The 9,082-nt window shown below is 43.3% G+C and overlaps 1 protein-coding gene across 1 annotated transcript in view; it reads right to left on the minus strand.

Annotated features, from left to right (window-relative positions):
- The window catches only part of LOC142251543 (ficolin-1-B-like), a 44,299-nt gene that overhangs the window by 27,111 nt on the left and 8,106 nt on the right, over positions 1-9,082 (minus strand). The window lies entirely within an intron of this gene.

A 9,082-nucleotide genomic window follows, 5' to 3' on the forward strand; every position in this document is an offset into this window, starting at 1 on the left:
TCTATGGTTGTGCTGCGTGGATTTCTTCCTCTGAAGCCTTTCTCCATTTATTAACTTCCTTTTCTGACAGATGTCATCCGTCTCCCTGACGTGTAGGTTGATTTTCACCGACCGTTCTTGTTTTATGAGACAGGCGTACAGGTGATTTACCTTCGCTTCTTCTTGTAGAGCTCTTTGGTATATTTGCTCACTTGTATTGTTTGGGCTTGTGTTAACTTCAGCCATCGTCTTTAAGGAGCGGTGGATGCAGCACTCACATCTTACGCTATTGGACTAATAGACAAGTATAAATAATAAGGAAACAATCTACCACTTTCACCGTCCTTATAACGTCTGATTTATTGAGGTGCCAATCCAACGATCTGCTCGGGTTTTGACCTTTTTTTTAGTCTTTTTTGGAAACTGTTCTTGTTTCTCTGATTTCCACATTGCACAGCCTTTCTTCAGATATCCCTGATTGTGACAACTGAAATATACTTCAATTTCCTTTTGTGTGACCTTGTATCTGCTGCTTAAAGTGTCACTGATCTGTCACCTTCTGTGGAGTCTCGCACTATTTCCTTTCTTCTCTTGTCGAGTCTTTACAAATTCTCATGTCAGGTTTGTCTGAGGCATTAGTGTGCTAATCAGTGCTAATCAGTGCACTTTACTATGTGTGTCAGTAAAGCAGAACAATATGACTGCAAAGTGGCTGTCTTCTATACCCACACCCACTGATCTCAGTTGTGTGATCACTTCCAGCATTGCACTTATCCTTTTCCTTCCATTACACTGGATCTCATGCAGCAGATACAATGTATCCCTCATGCCTGTAGCAAAGTTGACTTCACATGGGGATTAGTAAACTATCTCCACTATTTACATTATTTTGGTTGTTGTTTCTCCGATTTTCTTGTAACCTGTTGTCACAGGGACCGGATGAAAGGACTGGGACAACTAAGCTGACCCTCAGCTCAGAGGCACGCTTGATGGTAGTGAGGTCTGAGTCTCCAGCGTGTCCCTAACTCTTGTCCTAGCCCTGATCTAATTCCCCTCCCCCACCTCCACCCAAGGGGTGAGCCGGGACCGAAGACACAAGCCCCACAACGAGATACAGACAGCTCGTACACATGGCAATCACACACAAGGGAGCCACTAACACTGCACATGGGGAAACAACATAAAAAGGGGGAAGAAAACCGACTACTGGGAAACCTCCACACTGTACAACTAGCACACCACAGACTGCTGCAGCCAACACCTATGCTGCAGCCAACACCTATGCTGCAGCCAACACCTATGCTGCAGCCAGCACCTAACAAAGATCTAAATATGCAAAACAGTTCTCAAATAAAAATTTACGGATAATACCTAAAGGTTTCAGAAGATTTAGGAGAGAGATGGAACACAATCAGACGTGGTTGATCCCCACCACATCAAGCCCTTTTACTTGTCTAAACATCACTTTATACCCTTAGTCCTGGGATCAGGGTTCCAGGACTTTCCATCATTTTACCGGGAAAATGTCAATAGCAACGGACGTGAAGAACCACTGCAGAAGTAACCGGGGCCTCATTTATGAGAGTTGCCTCACAGTAAGATCATTTGTGTTGCCAATAGCAACTGCAGATGTAACTGGGGTCCCATTTATGAGAATTGCCTCACACTAGCATCATTCTGGATGCCTATAGCTACTGCAGAAGTAACTGGGACCTTATTTATAAGAATTGCCACACAGTAGGATCGTTCTGGTTGCCTATACCCACTGCAGAAGTGAATGGGGCCTCATTTATGAGTTGCCTCACAGTAAGATCGTTCTGGTTGTTTATATAAAATGAATCCCAAGAAAACTGCTGGTCTAAGAGGGACTGCCTCTTCTTGTGGAGAATGCAAAGTTGGTGTAAGGAGATTTCTAGGCCAAGTAATGCTCCCTGGGGAAATTGAATAGACATAGTTTCTTTAGACTGAAAGAGGATGAGAACTCTAACACCACCTACTGGATGAGGGGCAAACACGCAGAAATATGTGTTTTCAAATAGTGTTTTGATTTGATTTATAATTAATCCATAGTCTTTATACATGGCTTTTTAAAGAGCAGAAATTGACGTTTAGGATTTCTACATCCAGTGTCTGACTCCAGAGTGCAAGTTCTCTTCCTCCCTGAAGACGCCATGTGCAAATAAAACCTGCTGACGCGTCACATTTTATATTACCCAATCTGATCAGCTCAGGGTTTTTCTTTCTCTCAAATCTTTTCATTTCTGCTTTTTAGTGAACAAAACTTTTATAATACTCACCACAATATACAACAATACTACTATAATACTGCCCCCTATGTACAAGAATATAATAACTATAATACTTCCCCTATGTACAGGAATATAACTACTATAATACTGCCCCCTATATACAAGAATATAACTACTATAATACTGCTCCTATATACAAGAATATAACTACTATAATACTGCACCTATGTACAAGAATATAACTACTATAATACTGCCCCTATATACAAGAATATAACTATTATAATACTGCTCCTATATACAAGAATATAACTACTATAATACTGCACCTATGTACAAGAATATAACTACTATAATACTGCCCCTATGTACAAGAATATAACTACTATAATACTGCCCCTATGTACAAGAATATAACTACTATAATACTGCCCCCTATGTACAGGAATATAACTACTATAATACTGCCCCCTATGTACAGGAATATATCTACTATAATACTGCCCTCTATGTACAAGAATATAACTACTATAATACTGCCCCTATGTACAAGAATATAACTACTATAATACTGCCCCTATGTACAAGAATATAACTACTATAATACTGCCCCTATGTACAGGAATATAACTACTATAATACTGCCCCCTATGTACAAGAATATAATCACTATAATACTGCCCCTATGTACAGGAATATAACTACTATAATACTGCCCCCTATATATAAGAATATAACTACTATAATACTGCCCCTATGTACAGGAATATAACTACTATAATACTGCCCCCTATGTACAAGAATATAATCACCATAATACTGCCCCTATGTACAGGAATATAACTACTATAATACTGCCCCTATGTGCAAGAATATAACTGCTATAATACTGCTTCTATGTATAAGAATATAAGTACTATAATACTGTCCCCTATGTACAAGAATATAACTGCTATAGTACTGCTCCTATATACAAGAATATAACTACTATAATACTGCTCCTATGTACAAGAATATAACTACTATAATACTGCCCCTATGTACAAGAATATAACTACTATAATACTGCTCCTATGTACAAGAATATAACTACTATAATACTGCCCCTATGTACAAGAATATATCTACTATAATACTGACCCCTATGTACAAGAATATAATCACTATAATACTGCCCCTATGTACAGGAATATAATTACTATAATACTGCCCCTATGTGCAAGAATATAACTGCTATAATACTGCTTCTATGTATAAGAATATAAGTACTATAATACTGTCCCCTATGTACAAGAATATAACTGCTATAATACTGCTCCTATGTACAAGAATATAACTACTATAATACTGCTCATATGTACAGGAATATAACTACTGTAATACTGCCCCTATGTACAGGAATATAACTACTATAATACTGCTTCTATGTACAAGAATATAACTACTATAAAACTGCCCCCTATGTACAAGAATATAACTACTATAATACTGCCCCCTATGTACAAGAATATAACTGCTATAATACTGCTCCTATGTACAAGAATATAACTACTATAATACTGTAACTATGTACAAAAATATAACTACTATAATACTGCTCCTATCTACAGGAATATAACTACTATAAAACTGCCCCCTATGTACAAGAATATAACTACTATAATACTGCTCCTATGTACAAGAATATAACTACTACAATACTGCCCCCTATGTACAAGAATATAACTACTATAATACTGTCCCTATGTACAAGAATATAACTACTATAATACTGCTCCTATGTACAAGAATATAACTACTATAATACTGCCCCTATATACAAGAATATAACTACTATAATACTGCCCCTATGTACAAGAATATAACTACTATAATACTGCCCCCTATGTACAAGAATATAACTACTATAATACTGCCGCTATATACAAGAATATAACTACTATAATACTGCCCCTATGTACAAGAATATAACTACTATAATACTGTCCCTATGTACAAGAATATAACTACTATAATACTGCTCCTATATACAAGAATATAACTACTATAATACTGCCCCTATATACAAGAATATATCTACTATAATACTGCCCCTATGTACAAGAATATAACTACTATAATACTGCTCCTATATACAAGAATATAACTACTATAATACTGCCCCTATGTACAAGAATATATCTACTATAATACTGAGGGAAAAAAATTGTAGAAACCAGTATCTGAATGTAGATAAAACTTTAGTATAAAAGCATCATGTTCTAAAAATTTGAGATTAGGGGATCCGTGGAAGTTTAGGTTCACCGGTCTCGGCTGGACTTTAGTTAAAAGTCTGGTTTGGAACCCAGACTTGACCTGAACTTGTAGCCAAACAAAGATATTCAGAAAGCATTAGCTACTATACATTTTATTGGTTAAAAACCATACACAAATTTTAAAAACAAACATGACAAAACATAAACAAAAGAGGAGCAAGGGGCAAAAGATATATTATAATTTTTTTATATATATATATATATATATATATATATATATATATGTATATATATATATATATATATACACACACACACATATACTAGCTGTAGTACCCGGCGTTGCCTGGGATAGTAACTGTCTCTCTCCCAGTCTCTGTCTGTCTCCCTGTCTGCCCCTTTCCTTGTCTGTCTGTTTCTATCTCTCTGTCTGTATTTGCATCAGTCAGTCTCAATCTCTGTGTCTGTCTGTCTATCTCTCTCTCTGTCTCTTTGCCCGGCTGTCTTTTTGCCCGGCTGTCTCTTTCCCGCTCTGTCTCTTTCCAGGGCTGTCTCTTTCCCGCTCTGTCTCTTCCTCGCTCTGTCTCTTTCCAGGGCTGTCTCTTTGCCCGGCTGTCTCTCTCCCACTCTGTCTCTCTCCAGGTCTGTCTCTTTCCCGCTCTGTCTCTTTTCCGCTCTGTCTCTTTCTCGCTCTGTCTTTCCAGGGCTGTCTCTTTCCAGGGCTGTCTCTGTCTGTCTTTTTCTGTCTCTCTATTCGTCTCACCACCGACATCTTTTTACCTCACACATAAGCTTCTTATACTAACAGTTTATTTTGTTCCTATAGCAACCACTGACTGTTGCTATTAATAGCCTGTAGCTCCCACCTCCATTCAGTTTAATGGCTGCAGGATTTTTGTAGAGTAACTGGAAAGTGCGGGGTTAAATTTTCCCGCCCAAACATAGTCTATGACGTTCCCTGAGTCACATGGAGCGTCTGTGCAAAATTTCGTGATTGTAAATGCGACGGTGCGAATTCCTTTAGCGGACACACACACACACACAGTGAGCTTTATATATTAGATATATGTAGGGTGGCCACAACAATATGAAGCAAATTTAATGCATAACATAATCCATTTTGTACAGAAACATAATATGCAAAGAGCACTCTGGATCACAGTATGCAAAGAACAATTCATATCTAAAGTCATAGACAGGGGCCATTAAATAATCCCACCCAAACAAGTGCCAAATAAACATACACACATATTGCTCATGTAGGAGCCGCGATGCAATAATATTAATATATGAGATTAAAGGCATTGTAGAAAAAAATCATTCAAAAGTTGTTTAATCCAAGAGGGGATAAATAAAAGCCACAGTCCAGAGACATATATTAAGGCATAATAATATGAATGGCAGATCTGAAACTACTGCCCGATCCCATGAAGTATAAAGTGCATAAGTTGCTTTATTATGCCACCATACAATGGATGTATAAAGGCCATACCCAGAAATACTTACCAACCCCTCACACCACTCCAACAAACGTTTCGCAACCGCTTCGTCAGGGAGTGAGGCAGATTAAATACTCCATTGGCAGGTGAATACAATCCTGGGGACATCTTATTATCGGGCATCGCAGCCCACGCATGCGCAAAGCAACGGAGATCCGCCCACGTATACCAAGGGTGACTAGTCGCCGTTAATGACGCAGGACCGTACCACCAGTCACCAAACACCGCATGCGCACTGCGCCGCACAAGGTCACCGCTGATAGCTTAAACACAAAATTGCTCTTTCTTTATATGGTGATTATAAGATCTAAGTATGTTGTAAATCACCAATGATGTATTGTAAAAAAAGCCAGGTAAATTTCCCGATTTTTATTAACAAAAAAAGCCTCTTTTTTCCATAATTTTCTCTTAGTGCTTCGATAGAGATCTTTGTTAAATGGTGTTGGAGAGATCTTTAAGATCCCCACACACAGACCTTATGATAATCTTACAGAGGAACATTCCCTGTCTGTCTATCTATCTCTTTCCCTGTCTGTCTATCTCCATCACTTTCGCTGTCTGTTTCTTTCCCTGTCTGTCTCTTTCCCTCTGTCTCTTTCCCTGTGTCTGTCTCTTTGTCTGTCTCTTTACCTGTCTTTGTCTGTCTCTTACCCTGTCTGTCTCTTTCCCTCTCTTTCCCTGTCTGTCTGTTTCCGTGTCTGTCTCTTTGTCTGTGTCTGTCTCTTAACCTGTCTCTCTCTTTCCCTCTCTTTCCCTGTCTGTCTCTTTCCCTGTCTGTCTGTTTCCCTGTCTGTCTGTTTCCCTGTGTCTGTCTCTGTCTCTTTGTCTGTGTCTGTCTCTTTACCTGTCTGTGTCTGTCTCTTAACCTGTATCTCTCTTTCCCTGTCAGTCTGTCTCTTTGTCTGTGTCTGTCTCTTTGTGTCTGTCTCTTACCCTGTCAATGTCTGTTTCTTACCCTGTCTGTGTCTGTCTCTTTCCCTGGCTGCATTGTGACACGCCAACATTCCATATAAGGGCGTGGCTGCGCATTCTTCTGAAGTTCTGGCTGCACTGTGGCTCCGAGCTCCTTTCGCTTTAATGGAGGCAGGTTTTTTGTCGAATAACTGTAAAGCGCGGGGTTAAAATTTCCCCTCAAAACATAGCCTATGACGCTCTCGGGGTCCAAAAGTGTGAGTGAGCAAACTTTTGTGGCTGTAGCTGCGACGGTGCGGATGCCAATCCCAGACACACACACACACACATACACACATTCAGCTTTATATATTAGATATATATTATATATATATACACATCTATATATATAATTGCCTTATTCTGTCTGTCTGTCTGTCTGTCTGTCTTGCTCCAAAATTGTGCCCTTACGGTGACACAAAGCGGATTGGCCGCTGGCCTCGCCATGGCCCCGCCCCCCCGCACGGATTGGTCGCTCGCCCTGGCTCCCCCCCCACACGGATTGGCCGGCCGCTCGCACAAGCTCCGCCCCCACACGGATTGGCCTCTCGCCCCGGCACCCTGGACGTATTGGCAACTCGGCCACGCCCCGCCCCCTCACGCAATGCATGCTCTCTCTGGCCCCGCCCCCCGCACGCATCCCCCGAACTGACACGGAGACACGACTCCCAGGTGAGTTCTGTACCCTCGGGAGCCCACACCAGCATACGCCGCCAACCCAGCCGACACAAACCCTCGCATTGCTGGGGTTTGCCGCCGTATGCTGGTGTGGGCTCCCGTGCGAGTGGGGGACGGGATGCGCTGGTAACCATGGTAGCATAGTTACCAGCGCATCAAGGTCCTGCAGCAGCGGAACATCCACACGCACACACATAACAACAGACACACACACACACATCAGATCACACTCACTCTCACACACACCTCACACACACATCAGATCACACTCACTCTCACACACACCTCACACACACATCAGATCGCATCCACACACTCACAGCATCCGGAGATATCGCTTGCTTCTCGGCCGCGATACTGTGCTGCAGTGAGCTTCCAGGACCTGCCGGAGGATCACATGGCCGGAAGCATGTGGTATCTCCGGATGTTGTGAGTGAGCGCGTATGTGCAATATCGTCAATGTGTGTGTGTGAGTGTATGCGATAGGGTGTGTGTGAGTGTATGCGATCGGGTGTGTGTGAGTGTATGCGATCGGGTGTGTGTGAGTGTATGCGATCGGGTGTGTGTGAGTGTATGCGATCGGGTGTGTGTGAGTGTATGCGATCGGGTGTGTGTGAGTGTATGCGATCGGGTGTGTGTGAGTGTATGCGATCGGGTGTGTGTGAGTGTATGCGATCGGGTGGGTGTGAGTGTATGCGATCGGGTGGGTGTGAGTGTATGCGATCGGGTGGGTGTGAGTGTATGCGATCGGGTGGGGGTGTGTGTGTGTGAGTGTATGCGATCGGATCTGTGAGTGTCAGCAGAGGAGCACGGCGTACTGGAGGAGGCTGGGAGGAGAGAGCCTGATCCTGGGGAAGGCTGGGAGGGGGAGGCTGATGTTGGGGGAGGCTGGGAAAGTGTAGGCTGATGTTGGGGGAGGCTAATGCTGGGGGAGGCTGGGAGGAGAGAGGCTGATGCTGGGGGAGGCTGATGCTGGGGGTGGCTGGGATGAGAGAGGCTGATGCTGGGGGAGGCTGATGCTGGGGGAGGCTGAAAGGAGAGAGGCTGATGCTGGGGGAGGCTGATGTTGGGGGAGGCTGGGAGGGTGTAGGCTGATGCTGGGGGAGGCTGATGCTGGGGGAGGCTGGGAGGAGAGAGGCTGATGCTGGGGGTGGCTGGGATGAGAGAGGCTGATGCTGGGGGAGGCTGATGCTGGGGGAGGCTGGAAGGAAAGAGGCTGATGCTGGGGGAGGCTGATGCTGGGGGAGGCTGGGAGGGGGAGGCTGATGCTGGGGGAGGCTGGGAGGAGAGAGGCTGATGCTGGGGGAGGCTGATGCTGGGGGAGGCTGGAAGGAGAGAGGCTGATGCTGGGGGAGGCTGGGAGGGGGAGGCTGATGCTAGGGGAGGCTGGGAGGAGAGAGGCTGATGCTGGAGGAGGCTGGGAGGAGAGAGGCTGATGCTGGGGGAGGCTGGGAGGAGAGAGGCTGATGCT

Source organism: Anomaloglossus baeobatrachus, chromosome 9, assembly GCF_048569485.1.
Source record: "Anomaloglossus baeobatrachus isolate aAnoBae1 chromosome 9, aAnoBae1.hap1, whole genome shotgun sequence".
Taxonomy (NCBI): Eukaryota; Metazoa; Chordata; class Amphibia; order Anura; family Aromobatidae; genus Anomaloglossus; species Anomaloglossus baeobatrachus.